General features: G+C 41.4%; 1 long non-coding RNA gene across 1 annotated transcript; it reads left to right on the plus strand.

Moving 5' to 3' along the window:
- The first annotated feature begins 2990 nt into the window (after positions 1–2990).
- LOC145456315 (uncharacterized) lies at positions 2991–10707 on the plus strand. The gene is made up of 2 exons (XR_013920572.1): positions 2991–3829; positions 6564–10707. It is a non-coding gene; the product is annotated as an uncharacterized LOC145456315 (long non-coding RNA).
- Positions 10708–16942: the final 6235 nt, after the last annotated feature.

Here is a 16942-nt window from a genome sequence, read left to right on the forward strand (position 1 = left end):
CAGGCATTTCGGAGCCGGTCATTACCGCGCCACGATCCCACAACACACCAAAAGACATATACAGTTTCAGCCAACACGCAACTCCACGGGATGTGATACCAAAGAAATACCTTGGCCGAAACTTAGGGTATTCGTCCATTGTCAATAGCCGCGCTGGGTGGGCGTGACTAATAATCGTCCTGTCCTTCCAATCTGAGCCCACAATGCAAATGCCACCCGGCGCATCCACATAGGAATAAAGCCATGACAATTTACGTGCGAGTCTCACGAAAGATATTCTTTTAGTCTGCTACGTTTGGGCGAGTACAATATCTTTTGATTAATCAACAGACTGGAGGTCACGAATTAACAGCATACAATAAAGTAATTATAACAACATATACCAGATGCTATAATTATGAATTACGTGACCCAGCTCTATCAGGTAAATCTGACACTCGGGGCTGAGAGAGATTAAAAATGAATAGTAATCTAATGCAATGACCAACATTATTGACGAAATTCGGTTTTGAAAATTGACCATCGGTTGGACTGGGGGACGAATTGCTGTTGGTTCACATTCTAGCTACAACCCACGCTAACATGTCAGGCTATATAAGCGGATGGTTATGGCGGCAGGTCCAAATGCTGACTAATGAACTGTGAAATAACGATTGGCGCCCGTTTCAAGTAGTTATTTGGGAATAAGATATAGCGAACATAAAAATTCTGCCTTCAACTTAATACAGATACTGCGAGCTGCTGTTACGAGAAACGGCTAAGCACGGCCCGGTAATGATATATATCAGCAGCTGTTTATTGGTAATGCTTCGTTCTGGATATTGCTATTCGACGAGTACAAAATTCCGAATTTTTGTCAGGTGTACGTGCGTACGTAGGCCTACTGCTCGCCAAGCAGCAACGTTGAAACTGCATTTAACTAAGCACAACCAAACATCAATACATAAGTTACTATTTGAAACTATGGGCAGAGTGGTGATCAATATCCTGCTGCGAGGTAAGGGCTTCTGTAGTGTATTGATAACCTGATATACACCACGGGGGGTGTTATTACAATCACACTACAATGTCCATCGCCTGTCTGTTTACAATGTGTGGAGTGGACTCTGGATACTTCTTACGCAATCAAGAGCGGAGCTAATACTTCTGACGTAATAATGAGTAGTGGCGTTTGAAAATCAGACGTTTGTGCTATCGCTAACGAGGTATATTATCTCATTCTTGTTCACGAATATTCAGTTTATGTCATAGTCCTTGTACAAACAAAAAGTAATCGTCCTTTGACAAAGAAATCGATTAGATATGGGAAGTAGTCGATTACGATTACGATTACTTCGGATTTTTTTCGAATGTAATCGATTGCGATTACGATTACTTCAAAATGCTGTAATCGTCGTAATCGATTACGATTACTAATCGCGATTACCCCATGTCTGTTGGTAACGCGGGTGACTTGAATGCCACTGCTGAGAACGGTGATGTCCAAGAAATGGTCCCTCCAACGGGGCTTGCCGATACCTCTGTCGGTTGTGAGAATGACAAAGTCTTGTCGAATGACGAGTCGAGGATGTCAGTTGATGACGAACATACTGTTACTGTCGTTGAACAGGACGCGTTACGTCAAAAAAATCTTGCGATCTCTGCCAACGATGATGCTATCTTACTGCATAAAGAAGACACTGACTGCATCAGTTGACGATACTGAACACAGTACGGCTATAATGATGTTCCAGGAATGGAAGTGGATGAACCGGAAACAATGTCACCTCGTGTACACAGTTTACACACTGATACTGAGTGTCAATCTGTAAAGCAAGATGGGACTAATGTTGAAGAAGAAGAATCCTGTGACGCTGTACTGGCGATAGCGAATCTGATCGGTAATCTTAGCTCTCAAAAGACACAGTCCAGCATGGTAGATTCTACGGACGTTGCTGAGGCAGACAGGACATGTATCGCCTGTGATCAGTCAAAGTCAGCAGATGGAGTTGACTCGGATACAGTCTTCCAAAACCCAGGGTTGCAACCAAGTAACAAGGCCATGAGTCACAAGCCAATCTCACTTTTATATTTTTGACTCGAGTCAAGTCGAGTCATTTTCAATTCCCACCGAGTCAAGTCCGAGTCCAAGTCAGCGAACAGAGGATCGAGTCCGAGTCATGGTAATATGACTCGAGTCCGAGTCCAAGTCATTGTGTTGACTGCTCAGTTTCCAGTTAAAGTCTTCCTAAACCCACTATTTTAACTCTGTTTGGTGATAGTGAATGGTTCGCATTTATAATATATCAATTTTCCTCACTTTTAGCACTTTCTGGTCGCATTTTCAAGCACCAGTACCACCAAACGAAATCCCAATAGTGTGTTGGCTTCGAAACTACAATGAAATGTCGGTCTTGGCCGTCTGAATCTCGAGTCAATGACTTGCTTCGAGTCATGCGCAATGACTCGAGTCCAAGTCGAGTCAATACACAGATTGACTCGAGTCTAGTCATTTCCGTATTTTGAGAAAATGACTCGAGTCGAGTCATCCAAAAATCGTGACTCGAGTCTGACTCGAGTCGAGTCATTACAACCCTGCCAAAACCTTCAATCTGGCATGGTCGATAAATGTGACGAGCCTGTGACTGTTGCTGACAATTCTACTTATCTAAGCGACAAATCTAAAACTCTCGAAATTAGTACCCCTCCCGTATCTACTGGTGCTTTCGACAGAGACAATAGTAAACCAAAGTCTCCAGTGGCTGTTCAGTGTTCATGGGGCTGCTACGTCCGCGAGCCCTGATAAAGACACAACTCCTGCCAGAGTTGAGGAACTTCCCAGCAATGCAAAGGAAAAGTCTTTAGCCTGTACGGAGCCTTCCGCAGAGCTTTCGTCAGTCGAGTGTCAGGATTCCCAAGAATGTGGTGTACCTCTAGGTAACGAAGAAGCGCTGTCACTGCATACCGACGAAGAGGAAATCTCGAAAGGTTCGGTATTATCTTGTAAAAAGGTCAGTCAGTCAGTCAGGTTTATTAATATTTTCATCGTTTCAAAACATCACAAGACTGCGATACAATGAAAAGATAGGAGGGTGTCGAAACAACTTGGAGTAGCCATTAAGATCAGACACCCACCTTAGCCTAGGCGAAGTAAATAAGAGGCATGCACACTGAATGAAAAGTAATGCAGAGAAATATAAGACGCAAGCGACAAAATGGGGTGGCATGTGGCGGAGGGCGAGGTCGATGTTAGGTCGTGGTCCGGTAATCCTGAAGACTGGCTAGTGTTGATTTAGAAGAAATTGCTTGTATTTCGACTTGAATGCGGACATGCTCGACGACTGACGGATAGCCGGCGAGATGCTGTTCCACAATTGGGGTCCGGCATACTTGATAGAGCAATGCGTTTTCTTGTATTCAGTCCTGATCATATGGTAGTTGTTCTTCGTTGACGCGCGTGTGCTGTACTTGTGCGCTTTTGTCTCCGAGGTGAAGTAGTCCTTGAAATTTGAGGGACGTCATGATATTTTTCTAGGTTGCTTAGCTAACATAGTTTATGTAACGAGGGATGTACAGTACGCACAAAAAACCTTATGACGATTTTAAGTATTGAGGCTTTCGGTGTTTGGCACTGGTTTGCTCATACCTTGTTTGTGTGCCATGAAGTTATGGTTGTATTTTATTGCAATATCGAGTAGATCCTATGATGGCAGCAGAGAGTAATGAAATAATGCTGTGACCGCTGGTTACGACTTTTGATGCTGATTGCTGAATTTTTGAAGTGTGGCAAGATTGAGTGTTGCCGGTACCTGGTACGAATGTTTTTATTAAGGACGTTACGTCACAAAATGTCAATAGGCCTTTTGCAGGACTTCGATCACGTGACTAGATACGCATAGCAACCGCAAATTGGTTAGCAAGCTACTTTCTCGCGCACCTGCTTCAGTGCTAAATATCGCATAGTGTACTGTTGATTTCTGGTTGTAAACGTTTCGGAAATTTGTTGTAGAAGTCATCAGAGATTCACCTATGCTAGATGTCAATCCTGTACAAAGCATTTAGAATGATATCGTCAGAATTACGCAGAAATCCATCGGTAACGTAGTCGTATTACGGTACTCAACTCTGATCATATGTACTTAAATTTATGCATTTGAAGTAAAGCGATTGGTTTATATTCTGGTAAGAGTATTTGTTAGTTCAAGCAGTACTATTTGTCTGTTGTGGAGCCTGATTTTGGATGGAAGATATGACTGAAGCAGCCGGGACCCGCAAGGATCAGGATATACTGTCTGCTGGTTTGGGTGCTGGCATGCTGCTATAAAACAAATGTCGCTGAACATATCGGAAGTATCTTTTGGGAGATCCTGCCATCAAGACTAAGCAAAGCAGTGCACTTTATTGTTATTGTTGCCTTATACAATGCCGATTTTATTAGCACTACTTCGCAACTGCGATTGAAGTGGATTTGACAAATCACACGCGATTTTGATAAATAGTTGATGTCACATATGTGTGCTATTTAGCGAACTAAGGGAAGTAACTATCAAATAACTCTTAAAGCAGCTCAAATGCAGTGACAAGATCGGTCATCCTATACCCAGAGGTGGTCAACGTGGTCATTGTTGGGAACCGAGTAGAAGTAATGCCTTAATTTATACTCCAGTACAAGTAGCACTAATTACTTCCAGGACATGTACAAAGTACTTCAAGTGGAAGTAGAAATGAATTTCTGAAAAGTAGTCAAGAAATTCGTTACATGAAGTAGATTTGGTTGAGGGTCACTAAGTTTTAGAAATTGATGCCATGTGACAACTGTAAACATTGCATGTTGCATCTTCTTGATCAACGCAAAAGGGTGATGACACCACAAATAGGTGCAATTTTCAAAAAATTAATTTAGTTACCGTGGTACTGGGGCTATTTTGCACGGTTGTTACGACAATCTCACGCTTGAAGGGGATGCAATCATGCGCCAAAGCTACTTTCTAGTTGACAAAATCCCAAACCTGACAAAAAAATACTACCTAAAAAGTGTCAAGTAGAAGTGGAAGTAGCCTAAACTCATAATGACGCTAGTACTCAGGTAAAATAGTACTTCGTTGCTGACCCCGTCTGTGTATTGGTTCAACCAACTCAGAAACATCCTCTAAAGACGACTAACATTGTTTCTTTTGCATTGACTCCGTAATATTCTGAACTTATGATATTCTTTGATTCATTGAATTTACAAATAAACTTGCAAAGAAGTGCAATTTATTAATTTTTGTGCATTCGATACCCAGAGCATAAGAAATAGTTGAAGAAAAATGCATGCCAACCTTATCAAGTTCAATAACTGCCGAGACTCTTATGCCTATGTATTTTCCTCTACTTCCATAGCCACTTGTCTAGACAGATAGCATCCACGGAAGAGCGCTTGTCTTGCTGTACAGTGTACACAAATGAAACATCATTTTCAAAGCAGAAATCAGCATCGGGAAAGAAGTTCAGGACAGTTAGTCAGTGGTCAGATCATCTGCTGACATTTTCTGTTGGCATGAAACCACGCTGCCTTCTACCACATGACCGAATTTTATGAGGTGATAATAATTGGCTCCAGGCTGAATTCTTGACGAGGGCATCATCAATTTCTTAGTTGCCTACGTTCGGCTCTCTTGAAATAATCCAGCAGATCATTAATTCGTATACATGTGGTATAGCCATGTCTTGAAACTCAAGATATTTGCACTGTGCCATAGAGTGAAGTAATCCAATCCAGGCAATCAATCAAGTAATCCAGGCTTCGGGTAGTGGCACTTGGCAGCATGACAGAATGATCAATAACTTGTAATATAGGTGTAGAGGTCTAAATATTTTGAATTTTTCAACTGAGAAGTCATACAATAGCATAGGATGTTTAATATATATATGGTATGTAGCACATTGCATGAATTCATAACACATCAACGTACTGGTACTGGCAGTCATTGTCTCTAGGCTTAAAAATAGCGGTATCCTATATATATATTGCAATCGATATCAATCATCGAAATGCTGAAATGATTACCAACTACCACTACAATACAACTATAGTATAGTATACTATCCACACCTAACTTAATGCTGCAATAAACATCACGCAGTCAATGTCCTGCAATGTCGAATTTTGTGTCATGAAATCATAGTTGACTACCAAATAACGGCTACAATGTCGATCATTTTGACGCAAGGAGTTTTCATGGTTCATGAATCAAAGACATCCAACATATTTGAATCTTTGCACATTTCCATGACACTTGCGTTTTATATAAAACGTTTACAGCCCGAAAACGATAATATACTGTATCCGAAATACGGCTACGTTAACGACGGATTTCTGCGTAATTCTGACGATATCATTCTATGTTCTTTTTACAGGATTGACATCTAGCATAGGTAAATCTCTGATGACTTCTACAACAAATTTCCGAAACGTTTACAACCAGAAATCAACAGTACACCATGCGATATTTAGCACTGAAGCAGGTGCGCGAGAAAGTAGCTTGCTAACCAATTTGTGGTTGCTATGCGTATCTAGTCACGTGATCGAAGTCCTGCAAAAGGCCTATTGTGGCGCAGTGCAAGCCAGGTAAGTTATTACACCCAAATAGAAAATCTGGAAGGGCATCTGTCGCAGTCGCCCCTGCCTAGTGCCTATGCCACTGATGGGAAGCGCTGTGGTGTGTTTGGTGTACTCTGTTGACTCCTTATGACTAGATGACCTCGCCATAAAGGCCGTATCGCAACTCCGTCGTCAAAGCATCTCGACTCGATCGTGCAGGCGGAAAAAAATACCCCCCTTATAGTTTTAGGTTATTACCTGCGGTTTAAATCGACTCATCCGACCGGTTACTAGTATGGTCTGCGAATCGGTGCCGAGCGAGTTAGCAGGTATTGATGCAGTTCTGCAGACTAGTTTGTCACAACGCAATGTGAGTTTGTTTGCGTGTGATCTCCAAGCATTGTGTTTTCTTCCGTCGTCCAAAGGATCACCGACACAACCGTCAATATAGCGTAATGGTGGAGCCTCTGGCTTCTTGATCAGTAGGTCGTTGGTTCAATCCCCGAAAGGTCCAGACCAATGCTCCCTCTAATTTTTCAAGAGCCTGCGCAAACACGCCAACTCATTGCGCAGGCCCTCGGACAACAGTGCGCAACCACTCTCCAATATGGTGATAAAACCAACTACTGGGGGGCGTCGTCCCCCAGACCCCCTTAGCGCTCTAGGCTTTTCCCGTACTTATCTTCTACATTGGGTGCCCATTTAGTAGCCGCGTCCCTAAACGCGCGAAGCGCGAAAATTTTATATAGTTCATGATTGCATCGGACAATATGATCGAGAATTGCATATATATTGCTATCAATTTTTATCCTCTCCCTGCTCACATAATCAGATTTACCGGTAGAGCTGATCCAGTGAGGTGTGTTGGAATAGATATGCCCTCTAAATAATAATAAAACATCTTCGGGCGTACCCGTTGATATAATGACTTCGTTACATGATGCTATTTCGTGACCCCTATCTGCTATGTCAAAAGATGTTGAAATCGTCAAAACGTACTAAAGTAAAAGACGTACACGATTTCAAATTGGTATTTCTTAACTGGAAAATAATGTTCCCTCGATATGGCATTTGTCTTGTTGTGGGACTCGGTTCGCCAGGACAGGAATATTCGGCGCCAGTCATTTAGGCGCCGATGGACATGGACAATCACACATAGGGGAGATGTGGTACCGATGGATCACTGGGACCGAAAATACTTGAAAAATTCTTTATGATAATTCCATGATTACACTCCGTGAATTTGTCTACAATTGCATGCTGGCAGAATCTTTCCTCACATGCAAAAAAAATCGACCTGCGTGAGTTATGGGGTCTGTGACGAATGATTTACTTTTTAGGGGGTGTAAAGTAAATTTGGATCGACATTTGCATTTTTCTATATCACCTTTCAGACTAACAAACCCGCCATAATTTTTGATGTGAAGTATAGGGCTTGTATCAGGCTATATAATGGCACATATTTTTTAAATCAATACCATCCTCGAGTGAACTATTTTCAAGTCAATTACAATATTTATGGGGTGGGGGACCTATGGTACCATGGCAAAATCAAGCAAAATAGATGGACCAACTAATCACTTAACAACAGAAACTCGCCTACGTATATATAGGCTGTAAATCATAGTTACCTGTGGTGTTTTATCGCTATTTCGAGGTATTTGAAAGTCAAAATGTCGATTTGCGGGTAATATGTATGTGGCATTACTTTTGTAAATTTTAGCGTAAATCAAAACAAGATTTTATGCCAACATTTGAGTTGATATAATCTATTTTATTCTTGAAGGTCTCGACGAAACATTCTTCATTGACTTGCGGTAGCTTATCTTATAGTACACAACAAAACAAGTGAACAAATTTGAGTTTTTGAGCGTATGTCTCATAGGTCCCATGGTCGTGTGCCTTTGGACCCACCGGGTGGGAACCGATGACACGTTCGAGCAACAAATTTTAAACGTTTATAAATATTTTTTAAAAAGGCGGATATTCATGTAAATGTCTGCGATAGGTAGAGCTTGTATCGAAGTGTTGAGACAGCAAAAGATCTGCTATTCTCGGCTGAAGATTTGAGGGCCTGAGATCATTTTGCAATTTTTGATCCATCGGTACCACATCTCCCCTATATTTGTATATATCGAAGTTTTCGGTCAGCACCGGGGCAGTCTTTTTCGCCCAAGGTTTTCTCACTGCTGATCGTTCTGGCGCACTTCTTGGAGTCGCATGTTACACAGCCTTTAACTTAACATAACATAACATAACATGGTTGGGTTATATTTTTATCTGAACAAGTCACACACAATGTACAATGCGATAAGACACAACGCGATGTCATGAACAGATAGGAGGATGTAGAACGACACGCTTCAGTAGCGATCCTTTACTCTAACATCCACCTCGGCCCAGAGTGCCCGATGTCACAGTTCTTTTTCGATGTTGATATGTCATGGCGCATCATGGTGCGGTAATGGCCAACGCTTAACTATGCCCATTTCTATAAATCATGCGTAATTTTTGTTGGGAAAGTGTACCCAATAATCAGATATCTGACAATAATAAAACGCGCGTAGCGCGAAAAAAAAATCCTGAAAAATTCCAAAAAAATTCACCATGATTTATGTTAATTCTCGAAATAATTTTGGACCCCCATCGAGCTCGGCCCCTCCAATTGGGGGGGGTTTGTGTGTGAAAGTTACGGACCTGAGTAAATCTTACGCAATGTTCATGCCACGCGGAGAAGACTATTCGTTAGTTTCTCGGAGATTAACTTCGAGCTAGCCCATTAATATTTATAACTTTGTTAAACCATGTTATTTCGCCATTCCCAGAAAATAATGCGGTATTGAAATGATATCAGTATCGCTCACGCGTACGAGGCCATACTAAAAAAATATCTTCGGTGAGGCGCACGCGTGATAGTGAATTCCTATTTCTTCACGTAGCGCAATAGTTACCTTTGTGGGGCGCACTTGTACCTCGATTTCAGACTTCAATGATAACACTATTTGGCCCTGACAATGTTCCATCTTAATTTTCACAAATCTGCGCGCCTGCGTGGTCCATTGGACAACAGTGCGCAACAACTATAAAAAAAAACATCATTTCTGATTTTTTGTACGCAGCGTAGATTTTCTGTGCGCAGAGACCGTTTCAGCACTGCGCATTTGCGCACGTGCGCAGCTTAGAGGGAACATTGGTCCAGACCAAAGACCTAATTTGTAACACTAGGCCCATTTACATGACGATCGATGACTTCGATTGACTTCGAATGACTTCGATGACTTCGATGACTCGTCGATCCGACTCTCTCGTATTCGACGAAGAGAGAAAGGCAAACAGCTTCAAGTCGACTCGAGCCTCAAGCCGTCGTGTAATGTGGTTTACGATCGGCTTGAGTATTCGGCCATCGGCGTCCGGCGATTTTCGTTCGACGGCGCTGGTTTTTGCCGCGCGGGCTCTTGGCATCGTAATTCATGTTTTTCATATGTTGTCGAGAAATTGGGCAAACAGGGCAAGGAAAGGCGGGGTTACTTTGTAAGTGCTCGCTTGGTTACGATGGAATGCATGTAATACACCAGTACCGGTGTAGCAACCGTGCTCTGTTATGACAGTTTCCTTAGCGATTCCCTATGTGTTCTTTGAAATTTGGCTGGGACGCTTCGATCTGTAGTAGCCTAGTTGCTGTCATCAGTTACATAAAATGGCAAACAAGGTAAAACGTTACATCTGTATTTCTACTTCTCAGACTACAGTTCGGAAGATATGTGGATTGTACCAGTATGTACAATTCGACTAAGACATGCATATGCATAGTGAACCGATTGAGGAAACGGCTGTGCAGTGTGCTACATCGATACGGGAATACTTGAACGATTGCTGCATTTCGTACATACTGTTCCACTGGCTAAACTGATGTGAGCGCGCGTGTCCGTGTGATGGGATGGAGCTGGTGTCTCTCCCGGGAGGATGATATGGAGATTTGTGACTCTCCTGGTGATGATGAAGCGCAGCGGTGTTGGGATTATTTCTTTGTTTTGAGTTCTGGGTTATAGTGATCTGCTGACAGTTTTTATAGACATTCTTGGTATTGTTAACTTCCTATTTGGTATATCATGCCGACAAGATGCTTCAATAAAGTCGCTGCAGTAGTTGCTGTATCGTGGCTCTTGAGTCACCCGCATACATGGGGTAGTCTGTTACAGAGGAGCTGCCGAACTACTAGAGGCCACGTGGGATTTGCAAGTGGGTCACTTGAGCGGTAATGACCTTATTTTGTTCGCATCGACAAGTGATGCCTGAAATATCAAAACAGTCGTTATACTCCCGCCTTCTCCAGGGCCCACCTTCGTTGACGCCGAAAAAGCTAGCTGATAAATTACAGGCTACTTGTTGTTTTCCTCTACAATCATGATATGAACAAGATTATTTTCCTCTACAAATATCGATATTATGAGTATCTCATCCTCGATAATTTCGAGGATAAGAAACGTTTCAACGACCAAACACACATTGTCGTTGTACCTTTGCCCACCAGACTTACTACGAATATATATTTGTAAGGGGTAAAGCGACAGCCACGTCCACGATACAGCGTCCTCAAGGATCATGTAAACAGGGCCCTTTTACGAGTCAGCTCGGAGATGAGGCGTGACGTCACCGGAGACGACTTGAACGTCGAGTCGAGCATGTAACCAGGCCTACTGATAGCCATGGCTTCCCCGTTTGGCGCTCAGCATTGCAGTGTGGTGCCAGACTTGAAAAGCCTTACAAAGCAATATCTGCACCTTTCTTGTCCGGCGGCTTATGAACATCATGCACTTGGATCGTGTCAATGTAGGCCTATATCACGAGTCGGTGTATAGGTATACTGTATAAGCTGCGAAAACATCAAGGACAGTATTCAACGTCCTATTGGTCTGCGCAAAACGATAAACTCTTCAATTAGCCGTCGACAGTCTGGCAGATAACGCCGGCGATTTTCTTCAGTTATGGTTATGGCTTCTAATCGATACCGTTGTAATCAGTTTAGGCCTAGCCTGACGATTAGAGAACAACTAGGAAATTCCCCGCAATTCCAGAGCAGACTAGAATTAGAACTACCGAATTCGCAAAAACCTGGAAATTGAATTGAATTCCTAACTGGCAATATATAAAATGAAGTTCAATGCATATTAAATCAAGCTCATTCTTATCAGCACGAGAATGGCAAATATGTCTCTTCATCAAACTTGGCTCATTTTGCACTGCCACTATATACAGTTACACTCGTATGTCCTGTAGAATTTTCATGAAAACCAGAAATTATATCAGAATTAAGTTAGCGAATAGAAATATTTCACTATATTTTGTCATATCAAACAACTAGAATTTTGTGGTTGTCCAAGTGTGTCAAAGGTCTTCGTGCTAACGAGATTTGTTTGGAGAGCTAATCGGTCATATGGCGGTCCGCGTCTGTGGTATGGAAGCGACGTGACGTAATCGAAATGTCAGGACTATGACTATAGATTACTAACCTACGTAGGTTAGTAATCTATACTATGACTGAGCAAATGCAAGCCCATTCAACACTGACCAGCAGTGACCACGCAATCGTGATCACTCCGTGACTGCGTGATCTACGCATGCCCTGACCTCCTTACAAGATCGACAAATCAGTTGATAATAACTTTATTAGTTCAATAATTCATATTAATACTTGTTAATACACTTAATTTAAAAATTTCCCGAGGGCGGAATTCACCGAGGGCCGAGTTCATCGAGGGCCGGGTTTACCGAGGGACGGGTTCACGGGACGGGTTCACCGAGGGACGGGTTCACTGGCAACCCCCTGGCAGTACCAGTGATAAAATGATTACCAAGCTGTCAGGGGATTTACAACATTTTCAGGTCTGTATCAGCATTAGAATCAGTGGTAAACCTATTATAAGATGATAATTATCAGGCTTGTAATGACTTGAGTAACAATTTTTTTAGTGAATAGACTTTCGTCATAATACATCAAGAAATTAGACATGACCCGATCGAAGTCCCATTGTGTGATAGCACTTCTTGTGACTTTGATACTTACAACCCTGGATGATATTATACTTCTTTATAACAGGCTGGGGATTTAGTTCTGGCAGACAAAGGATTTATTATTCATGAATTGATGCCAAGTGGAGTGTCCTTGAATCTTCTACCATTTCTAGCTGGAAAAAAGCAATTTACTGAGACTGAGGCGAGGTTCTGCAAAAAGATAGCAAGTTGTCGAATACACCACATATCCGTGAATTGCCCTATAATAGATTCAAAAAAGCCCTACTTGATCACCTCTTATCGTTACACTAACACTGTTGCCCTACCTCGCCCAGACATTGCTTCATTGATCATTTGCTACCATCGTTTAATTTTTCTTCTATTTTATTTTTTTAACTACTGTAACTTTTTTTACAGCCAGACTGTTTAGAGTCAAGTGTACCTGTTTGATGCTGGTGTGATCAGACTAGATGACCCTCACGGTCTTATCGATCATTCCTATCTAATACCGAATACTGTGCATGCATATTTTCTGTACCACCACTGCCGTGTGTTATGTATTTTGGTTTGATGAAAATAAAGACTCTCTCTCTCTCTCTCTCACGTGGAGAGAGCAATAGAAAGAATCCATAATTACAAAATTTTAGCTACAATCACGAGTAAGAAGAGACCATTTGTCAATCAGCTAGTACAATTATGTGGAGCTTTAGTAAATTTTCAGTCTCGAACTATTGATGGCGTATTTGATCGATACCTAAAATCGAATGAGACAGCGCAGATATAGATTTTTTTAATTCAAAATAATCATGGTGCTTGGATTTGGAAAGGATTGAGACACTGCAGTTTTTCTTTCTTGAATGCGTTGTCATTATTCTACCGTAGGCCTATATGCTAATTCAAAGTTTGTTGTTACAGTGCGAACTTCATGGTGTGAAATTTTATTGTTACATACTTTACTTTTTGAATATGTTTGAATCCCTTCAATGTACCGATTACTGTTGATAAGAAGCACACAAAATATATTATACGTATCCCTGCAATGGATGTTTTTATAAAACTTATTTAGCAGTAAAATGAGGCAGAAACGAATTCAAATAAAAATCAGTCAACTTATAGGGAAGTTGGTTTCGCCCCAACGATTGTCCTTTGCCACCTTTATGATGTGGATATCTTTTGTGGTCCATAATACAAAATGACCCCATGAAGTCTTGGCTGCTTCCATTCCGGCCTGGATTTGATGCCAATATTCATGGTTGATTTTCAATGAACCACATTGATCCAAATATGGAGAAGTATCTCTTCCACGTTTCTCAAACATTATATCATTAATAGTTTTATTGCGGTGAATCCATGGACACTTGATTTCTAATAGCCCTCTTTCGCCACTAGAAGTGCTTATAATTCCATCTGGGCTGCACCCAAGATAACCACAAGGGAATAGAAGCAATCCAACCTTCATAATAGAGTTACCGGTGTAGTCTTCATATGCTTTTATCGCGACATCCTCAATTCATGCATCTGACCCCACATTATTGCACTTTTGCAGGATAAATTATATTCACCACAAAGCATTCTGAATAGGGACTCGGGGTAGACACCAGAGCAACCATGTCTGTCGAAAGCTTTCATCACCCGTCCAAAGTTGCTTCCAGTCAGTCTGTAACTGCGCATTCGACCCCATAATTGTGATCGAGATTGTAGCTTTGTCTCTTCAGCAACGATGGTAATTTGATCCGGGTCTACACGGCACTTATTCAAAAATTCATTCTTGTAAATTTTGAATAGTGTGAAGAGATCAGATATATTTTATGTTATGGTGACAAATGAAGATACATGTGATAGTGGCTCCAGACCTGTAATCCATTTTGTTGGGCACGTAGTGTCAGCTTTCATTATATGTGTTTGGAAGGATTTTCTATCTTCCATGTCAAATTTTCTTGGCAAGGCACTGTAACATTTTTTGGATGAAGGAAATAACTCTTTCATCGGCTGTACGATTTCTTTACATGCCCTTCTTGGGTGTGTAATCCACGAATTTGGCAGATCGGTTTTAGACATGCCATTTTTGTTGACATAGATCGCAACTGTGGCCATGTGGCTGCAAATCCATTTGCCCCGCTGGCATTCACACGTTGCACTACTAATGCCCCCAGTTCCATCTAAATCAGAGGTCTCAAACTCAAATGTGCTCGCGGGCCAGTTTTCCAGTTTTGACGACGCCGCGGGCCGCAGCCTTTATAGGGGTATTCTATGTCTTTCCAAGTAGGCCTTATTTGGCGGGAATAAATTGTTCTATTGAAAGTAAGCCGATCCACCGGACTACTGACAATAAACCCACATCATCAAAATGTGATTTACTCTTGTATCAATTTAGGACTGACACGAAAAGAATCATCACATTTATAACTATTTGAATAGAATTGTTGTTGTATTGATAAATATTAATTATAAGATATAGAGACCATATGGGCGGACAAATGTATGATGCCATCATAAAAGCTATCGGGTTATAATTTTTCAGCTTCTATGCATATTTTGAATTTAACAGATTGATAATACAGACTGATATGATATCAAAACATTTTCAAGTTGATCATTGCAATTCCAATCCAGGATACGAGTATACTTCTGATAAGTAGGCTAGGGTATTAATCTCATGGCCAAATCTCTTCAAATATAGGAGCAGAATTTTTTTTAATATAATAGAAATATATTAATGGATGTGTCCTAGTGATTTAAATGTCGGAACGCCGAACGGCCCATTGCTGTGACATCGTCGGAGTGTACCACTACGGTACTCGCTACCTTTAAGTGACCTTAATAACATGGTTTAGCGACCGAAGATGTAACTAACAGATTGCCGATGGTTGCCATAACTACTTGCTCAGTTAGCGAAATACCAAGCTGCGACCTTCTGATCTATTACTATTACCCTGACACCCGATTAGTTTTTGCGTCCATGTTTCTAACAAATTCACGGCATCCTGCGTCATTTCCATTTTGCCATCGAGTTAGCCCGAGTCTGAGTTATTCTAGGAAAGGTCGCGTCCAAGTCCAACTCACAAATTTCAGTCACCAATCGTCTAAGGGTCAGGTTTTGTCATCATGAATTGGAAATGTGGGGAAATAGTGAATCTTCCACTGCATGGTGGCGTTTGCAATTGATGTGATAGTGAAGTTTGATGAATAGTTCAAGTATAGAAAGTGACTATGGAACGGAAACTCCCGTTTTCCCATTGTTAGGTCACGCCTGACTGAATCTAGCGGATTTGGACAACCGAACAATCGTAACGAATGTAGGAGATGTAATATTCTCCAGTTTCGAGACAATTTCGGTTAGATGAGAGCGGTAGCCGCGGCATTTAGGCGCAGAAAGCCAACTGCAACACATCGAGTCGTTGTTTATTCATGCCTTGTGAATAGGGTGAGTGGTTTTGCAACCAATACTTATGGACAGAGGACAGTATTCATCGGAAATCTGGAGTTTATAAACGATGAAGAGAGGCAGTTTGTGTTATTGTGTGATAAAATCTGGCCGCAATGTGCAATCTATTTGCAATTAGCAATTTACATATACCATTTACTGGATTTTTTCGCAGGAACAACGATATAGTATCATTCGTTTAGCCTGTAAAGTCTTACTTGTTATAGAAATCAGTAAATCACTGTGTGGCCGCAAGAACTGCAATACGAAGTATTGTACCGGTACTCCATATCACCATCACAAGACCCGTCGTCGCTCGCTCCCAAAGAAAAGAATGTTGGTCACCATGTATGCCACATTTCGGTCTTCTGGAAGGTTCAAAATGACTCGTTTAAACGATTTGCAAGCAATATTCACCTGGGATTGATGTCATATCACGACGGCAACTCTGATCTCACACACCTAAATGCAGAGGAAAAACCAATGTCCTAATCAGGCCTGTGAAGAGTGGCAGCTGACTAGTGATATCAGACTTTAAATTCGCCCACCTTACGCTAACGCTGTTATATTACTTGATTTGATCATTCAATTTTCAAATCACCGTCTTGACTTTGCTCTTCTAAGTAACATTATTATCATTTTGTATTTCAAAGATTAGGTTTTGCAAACATGGCTCCATCAAATTGTTGTGTTCCTGAGTGCAACTTTCGAAAGCCATCTAAAAATCGAATTGGTCTTTTTACTGTGCTTCGCCCTGAATTTGCAGCCAGCGAGGAAGAAAAACACCACAGAGAAATGCTGCACAAGTTTGTGTACTCAGTTAGGGGTGAGACAAAGAAAATCATTGCAGACAAGCTTTGTAGAGAAATGTGAGTCTGATAGAATGGTTACCAGAAGGGGTTATTGTTCAGTAGTTGTTTTCCTTCATGTAGGATGGCAATCTG

The sequence above is a fragment of the Botryllus schlosseri genome, chromosome 2 (assembly GCF_051294905.1).
Source record: "Botryllus schlosseri isolate E-star chromosome 2, Bs_hap1, whole genome shotgun sequence".
In the NCBI taxonomy this organism is placed as follows: Eukaryota; Metazoa; Chordata; class Ascidiacea; order Stolidobranchia; family Styelidae; genus Botryllus; species Botryllus schlosseri.